This window comes from Pantherophis guttatus, chromosome 2, assembly GCF_059756535.1.
Source record: "Pantherophis guttatus breed Tessera chromosome 2, ASM5975653v1, whole genome shotgun sequence".
Taxonomy (NCBI): Eukaryota; Metazoa; Chordata; class Lepidosauria; order Squamata; family Colubridae; genus Pantherophis; species Pantherophis guttatus.
The window spans coordinates 134,298,450-134,322,718 of record NC_142064.1 but is presented as its reverse complement, the minus strand read 5'-3'; the positions used below and the strand labels follow the sequence as shown (position 1 = coordinate 134,322,718).

Below are 24,269 nucleotides of genomic sequence, written 5' to 3'. Positions count from 1 at the left end.
GGAGTCCAGAAAAAGGAATATTTTTTTGTTCATGGGCAAACAGGATATAATCATTTCCTCTGTATGTTACTTTTACTTCCTGGGAACAGGAAGCTTAGCTGGATGGTCTGTTTTAGCTGCTGCTCATATGTTATAACTGAAGCTGTCCATTAAGGGATCCCATTCTTGACAAAGTCAGCTGATAACATGCCATGGATAATTATAAAAATTAGAAAGTTGATTTCCTATGTAGCAGTATAAGAAGCTTATGTTGATGCATCTTGTACTGTATATATAGACATAGACATATAGTTATCTTCTCTTCAAATTCCCTGCTGTTCATCTGAATAGCATTTTCAGTGCTCTTTTGGCTAAAAGTTTGAAAACACCCCTGATGATATCTCTTGACTTCATAAATTCAGGAAATCATAATATGGAACTGAGTAAATGGAAATATGAATGATGCCTGGGAAGAAGATAGTAAGAAGCTGAACCTCAGCCATTAGCCTGGTTAAATGGGAAAAGTGGATTCAGAATTCACTTCAGTGCTTAATTTTCCAGTTGCATGGCCCCTGCTCTCCCATCTTTCCTGGTCACTGCCCTTGTTCAAGCAATGCCGAACTGAGAAAAGCCAGATACCATTTCCTGAACTCCTTCTGAGTGGTTTGACTTCCTCAGGCAATTTCCACTTCTTGAATCTGATTTGATGAGACACACTTTCATTTTGCCAGCAAATATAATCACTTGTTAAGTGTTCTGCTCCCTGATGCTTGCTTGAAGGGAACTTTTGCCCTGTTCCAAAGCTTGGCCAAAGCAGTCTAGAATGGAAGAGAGCTTATTACAGAGACGGTTTCCACAAAACCCATAAAACGTCAGATTTGGATAGGACCCACCAGGATTTCAGAGCTATCTTTTAAATCTCTGCCATGCTCCCATGTAGAATAATAGCATAACTATTTTTGTTTCTCCTAACAGAGTTGTAAAGTTTGCTTATAACCTGAAGCATTCTAAATATTTGGGGAGAAAATGTATTAGCACGCATGTTTCAACAAAAGTTGCAGTCACACGCTAAGACATAAAGATGTGGTCATGTGACCAGGTAATCACTTTACTATGGATAGTTTCATCCCTGGAATGACCCAAATAGCCTTTGTCCCTACAAATTGAAGAATAAAAAAATAAGTCTCAGTACTGATCATGTTTACAAGTCTTTTTTTATTTTATTTTTTTCAGAGAAGATGCAGCAGCTTTGCACTTTCTCTTTTTATTATTTTATTAGTTTATAATATACAAAAATACAAAAGAAAATAGTAGAAAAATAAGGGAAGGAAAGGGGAAGGGAAAAGTGTAGGGCAAAGGGAAAAAAGAAAGTAAAGGCATTGACTTCCGACTCCCGTTGGTGCAGTAGAATAAGATAATAGCATCAAACCTCAATTTTTTATTTTTACATAATAATATAAGCTAGCCATTTCTATAACAACAAACCTATCTAATTGGTAAAATCCAAAATCAAAGTTTTCTTTTTTTCTACCTTAAGCACAAAGTCCAGAAGTGGTTTCCAAGTAGAAACAAAATTAATTGCATTTTTCCTTTGATCTGGCCAGTCAATCTGGCCATTTCTGCTAACTCCGTCAACTTTTGCAACCATTCATCCATTATAGGAATCAAAGCATCCTTCCATTTTTGTGCTTAAAGTAATCTTGCTACTGTCAACATATAGAACATCAAAGTTCCAATTTTTTTCCCATCTTTTTCCATTAAACCCAAAAGAAAAGTTTCTGATTTTATCTTTATATTCACTTTGAGAATTTTCTGTATTAAGATGTGAATCCTACTCTAATATTTCTTTGCTTTATCACATGTCCACCATAAATGGTAAAAGGTCCCTTCTTCACATTTGCATTTCCAACATTCATTTGAAATACATTTATACATTTTTGACAACTTATCTGGTGTTAAATACCAAAGATACATCATTTATAAAAAAATTCTTTTAAATTATAATTTAGTGTAAATTTTAGACCTTTCGTCCAGATATTTTCCCATTGTTCAGCATTACATTATATCCAAAGTTTCTTGCCTACTGAGTCATGCAATTCTTTACATATTCATTCTTCAAATTCAAATTCAATAACAATTTATAGACCTTAGCAATAATGTGTTCATCACTACCACGCGGTAGGATTTCCAGTTCATTTTTCACAGTCAAACCCATAACTCTTTTTGTCTGACTTAAATCTTTCTTTCAATTGTAAATATGTAAACCAATGGCAGGCACATCTTTCTAATTCTAACTTCTCTTTAGGTTTGAGGATAGGACAGGGGCGAAATTTACTTACCTTCACTATGGTTCGCAAATGTGAGCGTGCGCGCCTCCTTCACACATGTGCAGAGCCTTCTGCGCATGCGCAGAGGGTCAAAAATGGAACGTGGTGACATCCGGGTGGGTGGGCGGAGCCTCCCGCCGTTGCCGCTACTGGTTTGCCCAAGCCAGATAGAACTGGCTGAATTTCACCACTGGGATAGGATCACCAAAATTAAAATATATTATTTGACCATAAGTCCAGCAGTCTGGCTTCGCCACCATTTCCTTTCCTTAAAAAAACTTTCTGGGAGAGGCATTTGCCCAGAAAACCTTGTTTTATGTTTATTCCAAACTCTTAGGATGACACATCTAACAAAATGGTTATTATAATCGACATTTACTTTAACCTTGTCATAGCATAAATAGCAGTGCCGTCCAAATCTTAATTCATGGCCCTCTAAATCAAGTAACCTTTTATTCTTAAGACTAACCAACTCTTTTAGCCAGACCAAACAGCAAACGTCGAAATACAGTTTCAAATCTGGTAAACCCAAACATCCTCTTTTCTTTGCACTGATCACGTTTATAAGTCTTGAGGGGAAAATTGTACTAGTTTTACACCATAACAACATGACAATATATGTTACATTAAGAGTTCTTCTTTCCTTGGAAGCTTTGCAAAAATTCTGAGTTTGCAGGTTTTTGTTTTTTTTAATAGTTAGCCCATAAATATATTCCAAGCTATTTTTAAACATTTGTTATTTTGTGGTATTCTCTTTTGCTATGTGTTAGTAAATTTAAGTTTTGCTTTTGCTTCTATGCAAGCAATTTCCCAATCAAGCATTCACTAGACATGGAGATTCTAAGCTTCAGCAAGTTGGCTGCATCATATGCCCTTAGGCCATGCCCTGGGTCTTGTCAAACAGCTTAAATTTGAAGAGAACTATCTGCTACTTTGCTTACATTGGCCAAATTTAGGGAAACACTAATTTTTCCTCATTCTCTTTTAAAGTGGGCATAACCATTTTAAAGATGGCAGAGATTTCTCCCAAAGGAACTTTCTAAGCATGATTATCTTTGTGCCTCTGGTCATGCACAAAATTTAAAGGATAAAAAAATGTTGCCATAAATAATGGTTTTGAAAAAGTCCAAGATTGACTGTGAAAACAAGATGTGGTTAACAAATCCACAGTAGCTTCTATCAAGCTGTGTTCAACTAGAGATTCTAATGAAAATTGGCTTATGAATATAGTTAAGTCAAAAGTATTCCTTGAATTCCTGTTTGTTTACATGTTATAGCCTTATCGACTGCTTCAGAACCATTTTGCACTCCAATATTTCCTTAGTCTGAGATTCTCTTTTCTGAGGAAAAATATTATATTTTATCTAATTTGGCTATACATGACATTACTGAAAACAAAGAAAGCCAGTTCTACGCAAGACTGTTTCTTCCCTCACTCTAAATATTCCCATTTCCCTTCAACCTCCTTTCCCACATTACATTAAAAAAAACAACAGCTTTTCTAGAAAGCAAAAAAGTTTATTAAAATAATCTATCTTGACTTGATCCTCATTAGAATTTCCTGTTTCAACTCTAAATGTGTACTGACTCTCACTCACTCTGTGTGTGTCTGTGTTTGTGTGTGTGAATAGATTTTCACCACTCTTCGTTTAGCATGAGAAGTAATAAAACAAAGTGTTGATAAGAGATTTAAATGAGCATAAAAGTTAACTAATACACATGCTTTTATGTCTTTCATCTAAAAGTAAAGGTAAAAAAATGCAGATGACTGAGCATTTTTTTTTTCTGTTCAATCCTATCTGATTCTCAGAGACTGCCTTTGGACAAGTCCCTGCAATTTTCTTGGCAAGGTTCTTCAGAAGTTGTTTGCCATTGCTTCCTTCTTAGGCAGTGGTGGGTTCCTCCCGGTTTGGTCCGGTTCGGCCGAGCTGGTAGCGGTGACGATATGACGTCACCAAACCGGTTCTCCCTCCCTGCCCTCCAACTCACATTATTCTTACCTTTTATTTGGTCCCACCCCCAATCTATTGCTGCCTCTTGAGTCCCAGCTGATGACTAGAGGGAAAAAAACTGTTTAAACTCTTGCCGCGGGGCTTCAAAGGGCCGTCCTACAGCTGATCAGTGTTAAAAGCAAACAAATGAGTCGGGTCGTAAGTGCGAGGACCTTCCAGAAATGACTCTGACCAGCTAGCCACGCCCACCTAGTCACATGACCTCCAAGCCACACCCACAAAATAAGCCACGCCCACAGAACCGGTAGTAAAAAAATTTAGAACCCACCCCTGTTCTTAGGGGCGAAAGAAAGTGACAGATGCAACACAGACCTTAGGCACTGAGCCAGCCCCCACCTGCCTTTGGTGCCTAAAGCAGAACTAGAACTCACAATCTCCTGGAAGAACAGTGGGGAAAGAATCCAGCATGCCACCCCGTGTTTATTAAAAGAGAAGCAGAGATTGATAATGAAGAAACTCTTACTCCGAGAGTTAGAAAAAGAACATTTTGGGTTAGCTTCGTTTTCCTTTTGGACATGCTTACTTTCCACAAGAAATTGTCCAAACCTGATTTCTTTTTAACTGGGCACTTCACAGATTATAGATGCATAAAGCATCTAGGCAGTGGTGGGTTGCCCCTGGTTCGGACCGGTTCGCAAGAACCAGTAGTAAAACCGGCGGGAAGCCCCGCCCACTGCCCCAGATGTTGTCATCAGTGATCTGCGCATGTGCAGAAGGCGCACACACGATCCCATTGTGAACCAGTGGTAAAGGTAAGTAGTACCCACCCCTGCATCTAGGGCAGCATTACTATGTCTTGTGTATAGTCAACTTTCTTTTATGTAGTGCAGTAAAAACTGCAGTTTGAGATGGAAAATCCACATAAAGGGAGGAAGAAGCATTTTTTTTCACATCCCTCTGGGCAAACCTTGTATTTTCTGGAATACATTTTTAGAGTGCAAACCAGTTACACACAATAATTAACCAGGGAATGTAATCACATTAACTAGATGTAGTTTTAATTTAATTTAAATGCAAATGAAATCAAATTTAGTTTTTGTCTTGACTCCCACCTGCTTTTTTGAGCGCAATCACAGGCATGGTATTCAAAGAACATTTGCGGTTCTTGGCCCAGAAAAGTTATGTGTCCCTGCTTTAAGCAAAGCGTGGCCTGTTGATGAAGATCCATGTGTCTAAAACCTTAAAAAGGTTATGTGGAACATTTTGTTCAAGCATGTGACCCTTGAATTTGTCAGTAACTATGAAGTTTCCCACAGTTGTGCAGTGGCTTATATAATACTATTTATTATGGCTTTTAGTTGGATCGGAACAGGTTTTCTTTTCTTATCAGAATCATAGAAATAAGATGGGCCGTGATCTATAAATAAATAGATGTGTTTTGCTTTTACATTTGCTTAATTTTAAATTTGCTTAAATTGGTAAGAATAAGAGTGCATGTTGTAGAGCACAACATGAAGGAAAAAAAAATAAGTAGCAGCTGGCAACTTTTTCATTTGAGAAGCTTCATTAAAAAGGCCAGAGTTTGAACGCTGACCAGAACCATTTTAATCAGTCCTCTCCAATATATATTTCAACATTTGGAAGAATTAAATAGATTTACTTCAAGGCAGTACAACTAATTAGTTAAAATATATAATCTCAATTGAGCTTTCACAGTATTTTAGGAACCAACACTGTGTAGTAGGCCATTGACCTCAGAGAATTAAAAAGAAAAATGGGGAGGAAACTTTCCTTGGGATGTGGTAAGAAGAAAGAGAATGGGGAGATTTGAATGAACATTATATTCCTGAGCATCTCAGTGTCTTTAAAAGGGAGGTCATTTTAGGTTATATTTGTGCATGTGTGTGTGTATGAGAGACTCAGAGAAACAGAAAGAGACAGGGAGGGAGGGAGTGGGGGGTAGTAGAACTGATTTTAACAGCACTTGCATATTCTATGCTACCCTGTTTTCCCCAAAATAAGACATTCCCTGATAATAAGCCCAATCGGGCTTTTGAGCCCATGGCAATAAGGCCAAGCGCTTATTTCAGGGTTCAAAAAAATATAAGACAGGGTCTTATTTTCGGGGAAACACTGTAGTTTAAGACCAGTTCTGGACATCTGTGATTCTATAAGATCTGTTCTGTTTGAGATTTGTTACTGACTCAGCTGTAGTATACAGGTAGTCCTTGAATTACGACCACAATTGAGCCCAAAATTACTGTTTTTAAGTCAGACATTTGTTAAATGAGTTTTGCCCCATTTTATGACCTTTCTTGCCACAGTTGTTAAGTGAATCACTGCAGTTGTTCAGTTAGTAATCTGGCTGTTAAGTGAATCTGGCTTCCCCATTGACTTTGCTTGTTAGACGGTCGCAAACAGTGATCACCATGACCCCGGGACATTGCAATTGTCATAAACATGAGTCAGTTGACAAGCATCTGAATTTTTATCACGTGACCATGGGGATGCTGCAACGGTCGTAACTGTGAAAAATGATTGTAAGTCACTTTTTTCAGTGCCGCTGTAACTTCGAATAGTCACTAAACGAACTATTGTAAGTCAAGGACTACCTGTAAAAGTAAAACTGGTTTGTTTGTTTATAGTGGTAAGGTTCTATAGAGATTATGTGGCGGGCCATTTCCACTTTGGCAGAAATTCCTACCTAGCCCTGCTTTCCACTCCCAGCTTGATTCTGTTCTGGATCTGATTTGTAGGAAGTCCAGTGCATTTTTTGTGTACAATATGGGCATGTACATAGAATGTGTCAACTCTGAAGTGAACCTGGCTGAAGCCATCTTGTGCTGCCTCATGGTTGCCACGAAGCTTGAGAAGGGGAAGGGAAGGGGGAAGTAGATAGCCCGACTAACAGTCAAAACAAAGAGTTTTCCTGAGGGAACCAAGGTCATTGTAACAGGTGACTGTTGAAGGAGGAGAGGAGCCTGCCATCCATCTTCATTGGACAATGTGACCAGTACATCTGGGAGGGGGGATAATTAGGTGAAAACCATGGGAACTATTAGAGTTAGTTTTCACCAGCTGTGCCGATATGATGTATCCAATAAACATGTTCTTTGAGGAATTTACCTGCCTCTGAGTTCTGCTTTCAATGGGTGCGTTACTCAGAACGCTGACAAAATGAAGTAAAGACAGGTTTGGGATGCAGTATTTTATTTTTCCTTTTGTGTGAGGGGAATTTTTTTTTCCCTGCAGGCTCCATGGCAACTCAGAGTAGGACAGTATTTTTGTTCTTTGTTCTGACCACTTCAACACTTTTGAAGTGACCGCAGATTAATTTTCCAAGTCCTTTTTGAAAAACGGATGAATGGAAGTGCCCCAAAATGGTATCTGGCGACTTCCCTGCCAGGAAGAGGAGTGAGCTCCTTGCTCCAAGTCAATCTGCAGCAGAATCTGCAGTCACAGTAACTTCTTTTGATGATTCCATAATTGCTCCCATCTACCCAGGTGCTGTTTTGGGGCTGCTTGGCGTTTCTCTGCTTAAACTCCCACTCAGAGGCGTTCCCACCCCATTCTCTTAGCAGCCTTTAAAAAAAAAAAAAAACAGGAGCTAATGACGGACAGGGGATGAACAATGCTGGTGGATCACCCCCATTGCAGTTCCACCCTCCACCCGTTCCTCCCGGTGCCCTCGCTTCCATGGAGTTTGGCAGGGCCTGACACTATAATGAGCTGCTTTGAGGGTGACTCAGAGCTTTGGAGCTGACAGTTACTTTTCAGTTCTGAACCCAGCGTCATCACCCACAATTGTGCCTTTGAAGATCTCTTCCCTCCACTCCTTTTAGAGGAGGTAAACAGCTGCTCTTCTGTGTACGCAAAGTCCTTGATCATGCCTCATGATCTAGGCTGCCTTGTGAGGAGATGTTCACCGGCATCATTAGCCCACAATCGACCACTCTATTTGTCTTCTCTCAGCTCTACCTGCCGCTTCCCAGGGGGACCTTCTCGGAAGGTTGGAATAGTTGAGCAACCTTTAGAGCTGTGGTGGCGCAGTGGTCAGAGTGCAATACTGCAGGCTACTTCAGCTGACTACTAATTGCCAGCAGTTTGGCAGTTCAAGTCCCACCGGCTCAAGGTTGACTCAGCCTTCCATCCTCCCGAGGTGGGTAAAATGGGGACCCAGATTGTTGGGGGCAATATGCTGCTCTGTAAACCGCTTAGAGAGGGCATTTATTTATTTATTTATTTATTTATTTATTTATTTATTTATTTATTTATTTATTTATTTATTTATTTAAAATTTATATACTGCCCTTCTCCCTGAGGACTCAGGGCGGTGTACAGCCAGAATTAAAAAACATGAAATACAAATATTAAAAAACAATTAAAATATATATAAATTTGGCCCAAAATTAAAAATACAAACCAATTAAAACATTTAAAATTTCTTCTTAAGCCAGCCCGGCTTGCTGGAAAAAAGTGGGTTTTAAGGGCACGGCGGAAGGCACTAAGGTCTTGGATTCTCCTTATCTCTGGGGGCAACTGTTTCCAGAGGGTAGGTGCCCCCACAGAGAAGGCCCTCCCCCTGGGGGTCACTTAACAACTGAGTTATTAACTTACCAGCTGCACTTAACCACGGTGGCAAGAAAGGTTATAAAATGGGGCAAAACTCACTTAACGGATGTCTCACTTAACAGCAGAAATTCTGGGCTCAATTGCGGCCGTAAATCGAGGACTACCTGTATTCAAATTGGGATGACACCAGACTGCTTTTTTTGTGTGCTAATTAGAGGATATTTGTTGAGGGCATTTGGGTTTCGTGTGAGCCTCAGCTTTATTTTGGTGGCTCATAGGGATCCTCCTCCCACCTGCACTGTCAAAATTCCACAATAAAACAACGATTTTGGCAGCAAAATTGTGGGGATCTTTTTTTCCCTACAAATTGAGCCCTAAAATAAACTCACTTGGCCTTTGAAAGAGGTTAATAAACTTTTTTTTTTTTCATTTCAACAATAGGGTTGCGCCAATTCCAGGGATTAGCAAAATTGTCACGGCTCTCAAAATCTAACAATATGTCTTTTATATAAAGTCAAGAGCCCGACCATTGATTCAAAACAACTGTCAACCTTTTATATTGGGATATAAAGGCAGGGAAGATTGTAGCATCAGATGCTACTGTGGAATTTGCCATACGTAGATTTTTAGTGCAGTTAGCACCCCAACAGGATATCCTGCAAGAAGCTATTCCTAAGGTCATTGTAAACCCTGCTGGAAATTTCCCTCAATTACCAATTTTCACAGTTGTTTGAAAACAGCTAATATAATTACTCCTGATGAATAAGGATCATTTTACAAGCAGGGAAACATTTATGAAATGAATGAAAGTTAGTTTTTCTAAGTCACCTCTATGCCACCAATGTTTGCTAAAAGCCTTATGGAAGCTGATAGATTTACGACGTCTCTAAATCTGTTTGGAAACTAGCCTGAAGCGCTGGAGGCAGCCAGATGTTGGGAGAAGATCACAGTGAAATACATAGGTGGAGATCACATTTTAGGGGGAACCTGCAATGAAATGATGAGGGCAGTAGGGAAGGAGACAGAGTTCTTATGGGGGTCATCCTATCCTTTGGGGAGTACTGGAGAAAGTGTAGATTTCATTTTGCATGTGTACATGTATTGAAAGATTTGAGAGAAAAGGATCCTTTCTGAAGTGTGAAACAGGTAGTCCTCAATTTATAAAACAGACATTTAGTGACCGTTCAAAGTTACAACAGCACTGAAAAAAGTAACTTATGACAATTTTTCACACTTACGACCATTACAGCATCCCCATGGTCACGTGATCAAAATTCAGATGCTTGGCAACTGGTTCAGATTTATGACGGTTGCAGTGTCCAGGGGTCATGTGATCAGCTTTTGCGACCTTCTGACAAGCAAAGTCAATGGGGAAACCAGATTCACTTAACAACCGTGTTGCTAACTTAACAAATGTAATGATTCACTTAACAACTGTGGCAAGAAAAGTCATAAAATGGGGCAAACTCACTTAGCAAGTGTTTCACTTAGCAGCATAAATTTTGAGCTCAGTTGTGGTAGTAACTCAAGGACTATCTGGTATATATTTTTCAGAGTTATGTACTGTGTTTATTGAAATGGAAAAGGCTTCTTTTTAAGTCGAAGACAATGGTTTAGATCAGGAGTGTCAAACATGCAGCCTGCGGGCCAGATCCAGCCTGCGATAAACCGCAGAATTGGCTCATAGGTTGTCCCGGAGACAGCGAGGGACCGGCCCCTGCCACCCCTGGCCTGGCGACGCCCACCCAGTCGGTCGCGATGACCAGGCCATGCCTCCCCTGGCCCCCCCAATGGCAAACAAAATCCCAAAGCAACCCTCAACGCGATCAAGTTTGACACCCCCTGGTTCAGATGGTCCTTCTATGAGCAAAATAGCTCCTTTTATGTGAAGGACTTTTCAAATTCAGGGACTATTTTGCTGGCAGAGAATCATTAAATAACCACTAATTCCTTCTGCTTGCTGTTCCTATTCTCTTTCCTCCCAGATGTGACCAGGAGTTAGGTTTGGGAAGGTTGCACACCCTGTTGAGAAGATTGTCGTGCTGGTTTGCTTATTTGTGGCTTATTTGTACTTATTATTAGCATGATGTAAGAACCAACATTTGGAAAGCATAGTTGATAGCAGAGAAATGGGCAATTTGAGGTGCTAGCACTGCATGCAGACCCCAGGGATGCCTCTAAATAGACTTGGTGAAAAACTTACCATTTTAAGTTGAGATACGTATGGAAATTATACTATAAACCCCAAATTATGGTTCATTTAAAAATTAAAACATGGGAGTGGGGCAATGAAAATCCTAGAAAAGAACAGAATATGCCAACCTTACCTATCTGTCAATTCTAACCTCATTTATTTTGCATCACTAGCCCAACCATAGTGTAATTTAGATCCACCACCAGAAGTGCTGCTTCTAAGCGCTTACTAAGCAATTGTCCAACTGGTTTAGAATAATGTAAATTCAGCAAGTTGCATTCAGCAAACCAAAATGTTAAATATGCCATGGCTTAATATATGACCTAGTCACATGTGCATATCTCACTGCATTACATATAAAACCTCAAATATCTTTGTGTTATACATAAAACCATATTTTAGCTCAGAAATGTACAAGTTTTTTTTCTTGATTGAAAACAAGCCCTCTGCATTCTGAAATGAAATTAATTGGTTCAATTTTAAAATTGGTTCAAAATGGGTTCAATTTTGAATATTTAAAGCATAAATATTCATTTTAAATATATTTAATTTAAAAGTAAATACTGTTAGTCTCATCACTTTAAAATTACAATTGTCAGCATTCCAGAATGACCCAACTCCAATTAAAAACTCCAAGACAATCTTCATCTCAAAATCTTCATTTATTGGAATAGGTATACTGGCACATCTGGTAAAACCCAAATCTGAGAGTTCCAGGTTTTCCCTCAATAAATCAAAACCCCATAGCCAGCCTTTGCACCCATCAGTCCCTCACATGGCCCAATCACCATCTGTCCCAACTTGAGAAACCTCTGCAACCACTCCTCTTCCAATACAGGAGCACCATGACCTTGACCAAAAAGGAGAATGCTATTATGTCTAACAAAGATCGCTCTATCAAATCCCCCCTCCAACTTTCCCAAGCGCAAGAAGGTGGCAGCGTGGAAGTTTCCGGTGTTAATATGACTTTCAAAGCTGACAACAATTTGAGAACAATTTTCAGAGATTTCTGAGGCCCTTACTTCTGCTTTAAACTCAGGGGGCATTTTACTGATTAATTGATTCATTGGATTTATAATCCCAAAGAACTCAAGGAGCACATACCACAATATTTCACTAAAATATAATTGTGTAAACTGGGATGGGCAGAGGTACGGTGAGTGGTCTCAGTGACCTTCCAGGGCTGAGAGTGGACTCAAACCTGGATCTTCCTGGTTCCAGTTTAACTCGGGGCCACACAGATCTCTTTTGAGTACCCTGTTTTCCCCAAAATAAGACATCCCCTGATAATAAGCCCAATCGGGCTTTTGAGCGCATGGCAATAAGGCTAAGCGCTTATTTCAGGGTTCAAAAAAATATAAGACAGGGTCTTAGATTTTGGAAAGTGGTATTGTGCTGTACTAGCTCTCTTCTACTCTGCTGTTTTTGATGGAGGGTATGGTTTTGTTAATCATACTTACATTCTCTATCATTAAAAAGTCTATTATGAAAACACAGCCTAATTCTAAAGATCTTTGTTCAGAAATAAGTTCCCTAGTAAATGTGTACAATGGACCATTTAAAGCAGAGAATAACAACTGACTTTAAGAACCCATATGTTGCAGACAACCAGATAGGAAGCTGCTTACAGGACCTGGCCTAATGAGGTGTTCAGTTGCATAAGATTAGGTGCTTTTCTTTATGTCTCTATAAATGTCCCCCCCCCAAAGATATTTTTGATTGGGTGCTCAATCCATAAACCAAGCTTTCATACATGAATAAAGTCCCATGGACTGTATTTTGGTATCTTCCATACTGTGTTTTTAACAGATGCCTTGTCTCTGTCATACTATATAAATATTGTCTGGGTGTAGCAGAGTTATCCAAGCATCATTTAGTCTGTCCAAATGTAACAGGATAGTAGTGATTGTGAAACAAATACCAAAAATTAGACAGAAGAAGCAAATAAGGTACAAACAGGAGACTCCAATGTAAACAATATCTGCAAAAACAAAAACAAAAAGATTTAATCTGTATGATTGTGTACTTTCCAGTCATTTTAGCAAGAATAAGAGACAAAGCCTTAAGTATGGAGTGTGCCTCACAACTTGCTAAGACTGGCCCATGTAGTATTGAAAAACTGACAACAGTCTTTTCAGTACCTTGGAAAGCACAACATAGTTGAAATTGATCGTGTTCCCTCTGGATGTATTGCCAAATTACCGGTAGTAAGAACCATTTGTATCAAACAAAGATACATACCCTGTTAACAGTTCACTTCCTGCTTAAAGTTCAGAAAAAATAAGAGGAGAGTCTGAAAAAGCCAAAAAATAATGGCAGGTTTACTAAAGAATCTAGAAATGTATTTTTATGCATATGGGTTAAGATGGTGATGAGGGAAATCCTAGCTTAATTGCAATGAAAGTTAATAAATATCAGTTTAGAGCAGGGGTGAAATGCTACCGGTTTGGACCGGTTCAACGGAACCGGTAGCGATGGCGGCGGGTGGTTCAGAGAACTGGTAGCGATGGCAGCATGAGGCTCTGCCCACCTGCCCAGTCGTTATTACTTCCTGGTTTTAAGTAACCTGTTTTTTACTCTCTGCACATGCAGAGAAGGGTTTGCGCATGCACAGAGGGTCCATACGCACATGTGACGTATGTGTGTGTGCGAGCAGACCGAGCGTGTGCGCATGGCATGTGCACTTCCGAACCGGTAGGGAAGGTAAGTAGATTTCACCCCTGGTTTAGAATGATGTGTGAGCCCATGTATGGCTCTAGTTAAATATCTAAATTTCGTTTTCATCAGACTGACAATGGTCTTGCAGTTTGGGGTGCCTTATTTCCATTTTGCAGATGGAGAACTATGTCAACAAGCAGGCTAAGATTTGAATTTATATTATTGGTATTTCAAATATTTGTATAGCCTTGCCTGGCTCCCTCACCTCTGGAAAGTGGAGTTGGAATACTAAAATCTGGCCTCAACTGGGAATTTGGGGGGGGGGGGGAACCTTTTTGGAAGAAGAAAGCGCCAAGCTACCTACATAGTACAGTACTGCAGGCTACTTCTGCTGACTGCCCATAGTTTGATTCTCACTGGCTCAGGATTGACTCAGCCTTCCATCCTTCCGAGGTGGGTCAAATGAAGACCCAGATTGTTGGGGGCAATATGCTGACTCTGTAAACCGCTTAGAGAGGGCTATAAAGCACTGTGAAGCAGTATATAAATCTAAGTGCTATTGCTATCTGAGTCAAGAACCATACCAGAGAGATTTACAGGAGGAATATTTATTTAGACTGTTCTGTTTTTAGTATATCAAATTACAGCCCTGATAGTCAATTCCTATGTCTATTCCTACAGAAATAGGACTTACTAGACATCCTATGATCCATTAGGCCATCATTTCAAATATGTTTCCATACCTAATCAGAGAAATATAATCATCATGGATGGGAACAACTTCTAACTTCTTGCCAGCTTCCCCATTTGACATTGCTTCTGGGAAACTCAGAAATCACTTCTCCTCCTCAACTGATCCATGGAACTGCCTGCCAATTTGCTGAGGGGAAAGGGAACAAGGGAGCCATCAGCCAAGGAAAACTACAGTCCCTATCCCCATCCTGGTATGTCCTTAAGGATGATTTCCCTCCAGGGAGGAAGAGGGCTCACCTGCTAAGCACTGGTGCTTCCCAGGCAGCCCAGCCTCACAAAGCAGCCAATCGCCATTCACCTGTTGGGCCTTGTTGCCAGCTGATTGGGCACACCAGTGGGAGCAGAAGTGATTTTTTACTTCCTGCTAGCTTCCCCATTGACTTTGCTTGTGACAAGTTGGCAGGAAACATCAGAAACCTCTCCTCCTCTTCCACAGCTGACTCATGGAACTGTCTGCTGGTGGTAGAGGGAATAAAAGAAGTCAAAGACTACAAGGAAAACTGCATACCCACTCCCCATCCCAGCATATCCCAAAAGGTCCCCTCCCTCCAAGGGGGAAGAGGGCTCATCCATTGACTACAGACACCCCCAGTAAGTCCTACCTCATCAGCAGGCATCCAAGTCACTCCCTTGTCCTTTCTTTGCTGCCCACCACTGTTAAAAGATTTCAAATTTCAGCCTTGTCAGGGTGACAATTAATCCCATTCTGCTTTTGGGTAATCGCACCTTGATTTAGAGAGATGGATCGAGACTTTTCCCTTGAAGCATACTTAAGAAAATAAACCCGAAGATATGTTTTCTAAAAAAAACTCATTTATTTGTTATAAAGAAAATAAAACATCTCACTAGTCTAATTAGTTACATTTTGGCAATGTTCCTGCCGGCCACCTCTCCTGGCCGGACCTCTCCTGGCAGGAGAACAAAGAAAGTTAGAAGAAAAGTGAAGGAATGTAGACATGCGCAGTATCAGTTACTGATAAGAACTTGGCAAGCTACGTAAATCTGAAAGTCCAAAAATATGAGCTCATCTGGTAAATACAAAAACGCAGTGACAAGCCTCAGTTCCAAAACAGCCAATTGTTCATCTATCAGGACTTGCTGCCTACCAGTTGGTTATAGGAACTAGAGGAAAAAAGGACAGAGATATGACCTCCCATCTTCCTTGTGCCACATAATCAGTGGGTTTCTGGTAAGTGTAAATGGAAGGTCTGGTAGCACTGAAGCAGCCACAACTTCCCCAAATTTCATTCCCACGGGAATCATGGGTTCCAGCATTCTGTAAGGTAGCCCAGTTGAGTTACCTTAGTTCAATAATTTCACACAATTGAAAATCATAAACAAAAAGACACGAGAGCTTTTAGTAATATACTGTTGGGTCATTGTTTCAGAGATATTTCCTTACCAGATTCCTCAATGCCACAATGGCAAAGCTCCTAAGGTACTGGAAAAATTCTTAAAATTTTAAGGAAATATTAAGAGATGCCTCTGCCTTGAAAGTAGCCTATGTTAAACTGTATACTACAGTCAAACATCAGGAGTTGATCACAGGAAATGTTTTATGACATTCTGTATTATGTCATAAAAAACTTTATAATGATTTTTATGCGATTAAGTTTCGATAAAATTTGCCAAATTTCAATTCCACGGGAGTAATGGATTCTGGATGCATTCTGTAAGTTTCCCCATTTCAGCTACCTTGGTTGAAAATATTTTGCTCTATAATGCACCATTTTGCCCAGTTAAAGGTTACAGACAAAGGTTTTGGTGGAACATAGACAGAGTTCAGTGGGAACCTAGTTCCAAATAAGGCTCCATAAAATTATAGTTAATTGGATCCAAATAAAAAGTGGAGTAGAGCAAGGAAATTGTACCAGCTTTGAGAATCTTCTGTCTGGTTCAGCTACTTTATCTGATGTAAGCAGATTCATTGTTACATCATAAACCTATATCACTGTGAAGTCATGAACCTCTTAATCTGAAATTTGTCAAAAATCCAGAGGATACTCATTAGAATTTATCACAGAAGGTTTGAGATTGGACATCTGGATTATGTGGTTTTAGGAAACTCTTATCTCTCTGCTTTTCTTTTGGGTTGGAAATCAACCCATCAATTTTTCGGAGTAGCGTAACAGATTATTAAAAAGAGTAATTTTGCAAATTAAATGGAATACGCCTAGTTAATACTATTGTAGTTCAATAATAAAAAAAACCACTTCATTTCACACTAAGATGAAATAAACTTGTGATATTTTATTGGGGGTGAATTAAATTGCCAAGTGCAGCCAGTTATTGCCCCCAATTAAGAGTGCATCAATTTTATGGGTATGTTTCTGGCATGCGTAGTTGTTTTCTTTTCTTTTCTTTTTTTAAAGATGCATGCTTAAAATGGTTGGTGGAATTTTTTTTTTTCTTTTCCTTTTTTAGTATTGAAATTCTTCTTGATGAAATTTTTCTATTTAGCAATCTCTCTGACTCTTCACAATCAATCTCTTCAGCTTAGGTCAAATTCCAGGCTGTACATGTAGAATTATAGCTATTTATTTTTCATATTGGCTTGCATTACCCGGCAAATACCCACCCCCATAGAATGTCCTCTGTTTCTATTTCATCTCCTTATTCCCCACTGCTGTTATCTCTTAGGAACCACATAGGGACAATAGGCTTCCCTCCTTCAAACAGAAGCCTGGGTACAGTATCTGAATTCTGATGGTAGATATTAAACATGAGATGGTTCTATCATCCACTGCTCCTGTTTTCCAGCTAATGCTTAGCTTTATGGCAACCATATGGCTTTTTGCAAGACAAAGGGACATAGACCGAGTAAAGAAACAGGAGACCGAGATCAGTGGTAGAAATAATATTCCCTGGACACATGTGCCAGACTGCTTTTGATGGCTCTCTTCCCTCCCCCATCCACCCCCATTTTCTCCCTAGCAATAAGCCTCTGTCTGAGCAGATGTGTTCATCAGGACGAATTATGAGGGTGTAAAATGACTTCTTCAGTTTTCTTTTTGATCCTCGCTGATTGACAACTTAAAAAAAAAAAAAAAAGGAATCGGCCCCAGAGAATCAGTATGCAGCAAGCTTAGGAAGAAAAAGCAGGGGGAGGGGAAGAATCTATTAGAAATACGCTTTGTTTTGAGTTCTCTGGCACCCAATCATACTTCTAAGCCTTTACAAACTGGCAACTAGCAGCTGTCAGCTCTAATCATCCTGCATAATCGACTGAAACCTGCACATCAAGCCGATGGGAAGGGCTGTGGAATGTGCTTGGCTCCCCAGAGTGTTTTGTGAGCCAGAGGCCACAGATGACAAGTGTTTGGGTCCTCAGCAGATCTTACTGAGAAGATCTATTGGGATTTCATTGGAGGCATGGCCTGGCATGAGTTCAGCAATTCTTTACTGAACCCCCAAGTAACTAAAGTAAATTCGGGTAGTCCTCGACTTAGCAACAGTTTGCTTAGTGACAATTCGAAGTTACAACTGCACTGAAAAAAGTGACTTGTGTTACCGTTTTTCACAATTGCAGGGATCACCTTTGGTGGGAAGGTAACAGCGCTCCGTGCACCTTTAGTGTTTAGTCATGCCGGCCACATGACCACGGAAACATCTTCGAACAGCGCTGGCTCCTCGGCTTAGAAATGGAGATGAGCACTGCCCCTAGAGCCAGAAACGACTAGCACTCGTGTGGGGGAACCATTATCTTTATATACTGGCCTATGCAGCTTCTTCTCTTCTGGCATTTCTCAAAGCCATTGAAACAATCCAACTCCACCTTGCTTTTAACCAAGGCTTAACATATTTTTAAATATTTTTAATTGGTTTGTCATTTTAAACTGGGGCCAAATTAATATATATTCTTTTAATTGTTTTTAATGTTTGTATTGTATGTTTTTATCTGGCTGTACACTGCCCTGAGTCCCTCGGGAGAAGGCGCGGTATATAAATTTGAAATTAAAAAATAAAAAATAAATAAACCAGAATTGATAGCCATCTTGGGTTTACCAATAGAATTGGGTTTTTTCAATACTTTGGCCCCAGGAATCTGTAGATGTTGGCAGGCTGCCCAAATTGTTAAACAAATAAACAAATGGAGTTGATATTTTCAGCATGGGCTCTGGAGATTTGGGACTGTTAAAGTGGGGGTTGGATTCATACTTCACATTAAGCCAAAATAGATGAGACATAAGTAAATTATAGCACTTCAGATGTTATTGAACTATAACTCCCAGCATCCTTCATCATTGACAAAGCTTCCTGAGGATGCTGGAAGTTGTAATCCAAGACTAAGCAGGTGCATCATGCGTTGAATACTACAGATTTAATTAAAAGCAAGAGGATAAGTGGACCTTTTAGTAAGTAAAGAACTCAGAAGAAAAGAACTTAAAAACATTGATCTCCTTTGGGTCTAAGCTTCTTTTTTTTTAAATGGTAATTAACTTTTTTTTTTGAAGCAAAAAAATAAAATAAAAGCAAAGCATTGTATATAAACTGAGCGACGAATAAATAAATAATACATTACTTTGTCTGTGACACTGTTTCACAGCAAATTCTGGCTACAGATTATTAAAGGAAGTTTTGGAAATGGAACTGCCTTATATCATACACCCCTCTCCTATCATGCTACAATTTGTGTGTCGACTGATCTGGGAACTTGATTTTCACAACAGATAAAATATTTCTTGATGTTTTAATGATTGACTTGTTGAATCTGCTGACATAAAATGTAGCAATGATAACCTATTGCTTTCTTGATAACATGGGGCTGACTGCACTGAAAGGCTGTGACATGCTATGCACTGCAGGCAAAGCTACCAAGTGGTTGACTAGGCAGCCATCTTCTTCAATTCATACACACATTGCCAAGACTTGGATGATTCAGTATGTTTTATAGCTCTGTTTAAGCTGTTTAATGTACGGGAACTGCCACTAATCCGGGAAAGATGGACTAGAAACTAGCTACTTCATTCCTATTGGCTAGTAAGAACTCAAGAGTAAATAAGAGGATAATTAGTCCCCTAATGGCAATAGATTGAAGACTTGCATAGGGGGGTGTTCACCTGCCGCTGTTTTATTAGTGAGATTCATATGACCACTGATTTGAAATTGTTTCAGGCTTGTTCTCGAGATTTCCCCCACCACAAAAGGGTCCTCTCTCATTCCTTTGTTTAGATGCCTGCCTGTTGGTTTAAAGTGTGTGATTAACAAATGGGGAGGGGGGCACTAAACTGGCAGCTAAAATCAAGACCATAATGTATCGAATGGCTCAGTGGTAGTTGATTTGTTTTTCTCGATTAAAAAAAAGAAAGCCCTTGCATGAGATTTCCCCAAAGTGTAAGCAGAGATAGAAGTGCTACATCCCCATCAAACTGGTACCAACCCAGCCCTGAAGCCGAGCTGCCAAAACTGAGCTGCAAAACTATGGATGACTGCCAGATGCCCAGAATTTGAGTTTTATAGCAGTGCGTTGCTGCCATTTAGTGAGTGTCTGTATTTCTGCAGCACAGATCTAATAGCCCTGCTATAAGGCAAGGTTATGCTGTTTGCCTTGACTGGCAGGATTTTGAGGCAGCGGGCCCAGTTTTTGTGTTTCCGCTTTGCAAAAGGAAAGTTTCCTGGATAAGATAACACCTTACACCTCCTCTCAGTCATACCAATAGTGCTGGATCTGAATTGCTCACTTGCTTGTCTTGTTCCTCTGGGCCTAATCCATAGTTTGGAGGGAGACAGCTGGTGCTGCCCCTTGCTCTTCACTTGCTTGGAGGGTGGGTGATTAGAGAATGGGAGCAAGGAGAAAGAATGCTCTCTAAATATGGGTCTCAACATCAGTCTGACAGTATTAATCCCCATCTCCAGTCCTGTGGGGATGCATTAATGAGTTGCAATTGCCAATTATCTCCGAACAGTTGGCACTTTCCCCACGTCTGGGAGTGTCATTTGGAGATTACACCTCAGAGAGCGTAAAGTCTTGGGGTATTTCTACTTCTTTCACACCAGAGGATATTTGTCAATGAAAATCAGGCCCAAGAGGAATTCTGAGGCCAAAGGATGTATAAGCAAAGAGAGTGGGTATCTGTAAACAAAAACAGTTTTGGGTATAGTCAGGATAGATGTAAGACTGATTAAAAGAGTCAACGCCGCCCTGTTTTCTGCCCTTTTAAAAATTCACTGAAAAGGCAGTACAGTAAGAAGCTATTTCAGACAAGCCTTGTCAGAGCAGTTAAGCAGCTTCGCTTTTGTGGCTTTACTGATGATTTTGCATTCATTTGGGGGTAGTTCCCTGTCTCAGCTGATATCCTGATGCCAAAATGCAAAATAAGCATTTTTGTTCACTAAGTCTAACCTCAGAACAACTTGAAGTAGACATATCTTTGGCAGTTACGATATGAGCCTATTACACACACAAATATTCTTCTCAATTGCTAAATACTAGGCCTTCTCCTATCTAAAATGTGCTTACTGGCAATTTTCCACCTCTCTCATTCAGAGGAATAAGCAGTATCTATCTGATGACCATCTGGCAGGGACATTTTTGATCTTCCACCTATCTCCTGCACAGCTTTGTGATATCTGTTTTGGTGGGTCACCTGGTACTTTTCACTGGGTTCGCCTCCAGGTCTAACCCTCAAATCCTCGATGGGCTTTGCCCACATAGAACCAACAAGATACTATGGCAGGGAGTAGGCTCATTACAGACTTATTTTTTGTGAACATTACTTGAGTGAGATGATGTAGACAAGTTCATTGGAATTTAGAGAGCATGTATTGAGCATATTCCCCAAGTGGCTGTTACGAGAAAATTGTCTCTTCTCAACAAAATCGCCATGGTTACAACAATACAGGTAGTCCCTGACTTATTACCATAATTGAGCCCAAAATTTATGTTGCTAACCAGGACAGTTAAGTTAGTTTTGCCCCATTTTACAACCTTTCTTGCCATAGATAAATGAATCACTGCAGCTGTTAAATTAGTAACACAGCTGTTAATTGAATCTGATTCCCCATTGACTTTGCTTATCAGAAGGTCCCAAAAGGTGATTATATGACCCCAGGGCACTGCATCTGTCATCAGCATGAGCCAGTTGCCAAGCATCAGAATATTGATCACGTGACCATGGGAATGCTGCAACAGTCATAAATGTGAAAAAAGTCATATGTCACTGTTTTCAGTGCCATTGTAACTTCGAATCGTCACTATATGAATGGTTGTAAGTCAAGGATTACCTGTACATTTACCAGAAGATGAACAACCCCCCCACCCATATTCTTTCCCAACCCAGTGGGGCCTTTGTGGGATCCCAAATCATTACTGAGTTAAATAAGAGGCAAGAAGATAGTGCTTTGCCCTGCAGTGTCAATATAATACTTGTTCGTTTGAAAAGAAACTTCTAAAGAAATCGTGTGGGACATCTAATCAGCACTAAGAGAGGTAAAGAAGCATGGCTGGCTTGGGAATTCTGGGAGTTGAAGTCCACAAGTCTTAAAGTTGCTAAGGTTGGACACCCTAAAAGGCTTTTGAAACCCCTGTGGGTGCCTCAAAACTTGGAAGGAAAATGGGAAAAAGGCTCTCCAAAAAACTAAATAGAAATGAACTCTGGACTGTGTCCTGATATGAGTCGTAGCCCTTGGACCTCCATATAAGTGAAAGAGTAGAGATGTATCCTTGCACAGAGAAGAACTGAACCCTACAAAGGTTAAAGGTAAAGGTTTCCCTGTCCAGTTGTGTCTGACTCTAAGGTGCTCATCTCCATTTCTTAGTCGAGGGAGCCAGCGTCTAAAGACATTTTCATGTGGCCAGCATGGCTATATGGCAGGTCCCACAGGGCCGGCCTGGAAATATGAAAGAACCAGCCCATGGTGCCTCTGCCGGCTAAAACAGGCCGTGTGTGCCAGTGGTGGGTTGCTACCGATTCGCCCTGGATCAGGCGAACCGATAGTGGCGGTGGCAGGAGGCTCCACCCACCGCCTGGACGTCTTTGTGCAGGCGCGCGCATGCCCGCAAGCGAACCGGTAGCAGCCAAAATTGAAATCCACTAGTGGTGTGTGCCCCCCCACATGGCCTGTTTTGGCCGGCAGGGTGCTGCAGGAGGTGTCCATCCTGTGTCCGTCCCAGGGGTGGTTCTAAATTTTTTTACTACCGGTTCTGTGGGCGTGGCTTATTTTGTGGGTGTGGCTTGGAGGTCATGTGACTAGGTGGGCGTGGCTAACTGGTTAGTCATTTCTGGAAGGTCCTCGCACTTACGACCAGTCCTCGCACTTATGACCCGACTCATTTGTTTGCTTTTAACACTGATCAGCTGTAGGACGGCCCTTTGAAGCCCCGCGGCAAGAGTTTAAACAGTTTTTTTCCCTCTAGTCATTAGCTGGGACTCAGGAGGCAGCAATAGATTGGGGGTGGGACCAAATAAAAGGTAAGAATAACGTGGGTGGGGGGGTGGGAGGGCGGGGGGGAGAACTGGTTCGGTGACATCATATCGTCACCGCTACCGGCTCAGCCGAACCGGACCGAACCGGGAGGAACCCACCACTGGTCCGTCCCCCTCCACCAGCCCACGGAGAACTATAATGCTGAACCAGCCCTTGAAGAAATCACGTTTGACATCCCTGCTATACGCCAAAGGTGCATGGAACATTGTTACTTTCCCACCGAGCAATCTACTCACATTTTCATGCTTTCGAACGGGCAGGAGCTTGAGCAGGAACGGGAGCTTACCCCGTTGTGCGGCTAGGGCATAGCTATATAGAACATCCACTAACTTCTCTTCCATTTAATTATTCCTGTTCATACTAGTGGAAATGCCATTTGAGGTGCCCTGGATTGGAAAATACAGGGAACTAAGCATGGATTTGCATAGAAATTTATTGTCATGGTGATCTAAAATTATAAACAGCATTCCAGCTTTGCACAAGCCTACTGAGCAATATTCCTTTCACAGCCAAAAAAGGAAGAAACAAAGGGTGAGAGAGAGGAGGAGGGTGGCCATGTGAGTTGTCCCCATCACAGCCTACCTTTTTGCCCATTTGAGTTCAGGTTTTGACATGGCATCCCCAAAAGAGAGAATATTGCAACTTTGAGAGGAGTGTTGGATGGAGAAAGCTGCCAGCCTCCCTGTCCACTCTGCCTGCTCTTCACTTACCTCATAATCTGAAAGAACAATGTCAGCCCCTGGTAGTCCCTCCAAAGAGAGACCCATGATTGAGTAGGAACTTTCCTTTGTAAGAGAATTATATATGGACTTTAGGGCAGCTGTGACAGTGGATGATGCTTTCTTTATACACACACTTAATGTTGCTACATTGCTACCAGGAGCTTCAATCACAATTTCTCATCTATCTCTCAGCCCCATCAACAGAATAACTATATTCAGCCTGAGTGATAGTTTTTTGTATAGTAAGATGAAATGGATTTAATGGAGGAACAGGGTATTTTAAAGTATTTAAACCAAATAAGAATTATGCAAATGAAATTTACTGGCTTAAAGCAACATTAAAAAAATGATAGAACATGTGGAGATGCCTAAATTAACCTCTTTGATTAGAGGGGGGCGGGGAAACAATGACTATGTTTATGGCTGACTGGAAAGCCCTTATAGACTTTTAGGGTAAAACAAGGGAAAAATGCATGTATGATTTTGGGGTTTGATGGTTAGAAAAAATCTGGATAATAGAGTGAATTCTCTTTTGTAATCATAGAGCAACCCGCGGCTCTGGAGCCTCATGTGGCTCTTTCATCCCTCTGCTGCGGCTCCCTGTTGCTGGTCAGCTCCACAATTGATAGGGGTTTCGATTAGGACAGGTAGAGGAAAAAGGATGCCACGCTAGGTGGAGTCTCTA

At 40.7% G+C, this 24,269-nt stretch overlaps 1 protein-coding gene and 1 long non-coding RNA gene across 8 annotated transcripts in view; one reads left to right on the top strand and one right to left on the bottom strand.

The window, feature by feature from the left end:
* Positions 1-24,269, top strand: part of AGAP2 (ArfGAP with GTPase domain, ankyrin repeat and PH domain 2) — a 183,729-nt gene that overhangs the window by 108,486 nt on the left and 50,974 nt on the right. The gene's annotated exons all lie outside the window — the stretch shown is intronic.
* Positions 11,668-16,313, bottom strand: LOC117662677 (uncharacterized). Of its 5 annotated transcripts, none has more exons than XR_015732421.1 (6): positions 15,838-16,313; positions 15,493-15,557; positions 15,038-15,114; positions 14,673-14,891; positions 14,426-14,562; positions 11,668-13,005 (listed from the first exon to the last, which is right to left on the bottom strand). It is a non-coding gene; the product is annotated as an uncharacterized LOC117662677 (long non-coding RNA). The 5 variants fall into 5 exon arrangements; XR_015732423.1 differs by having other exon boundaries at positions 14,673-14,888; XR_015732424.1 differs by lacking the exon at positions 11,668-13,005 and adding an exon at positions 13,262-13,317 and having other exon boundaries at positions 14,673-14,888.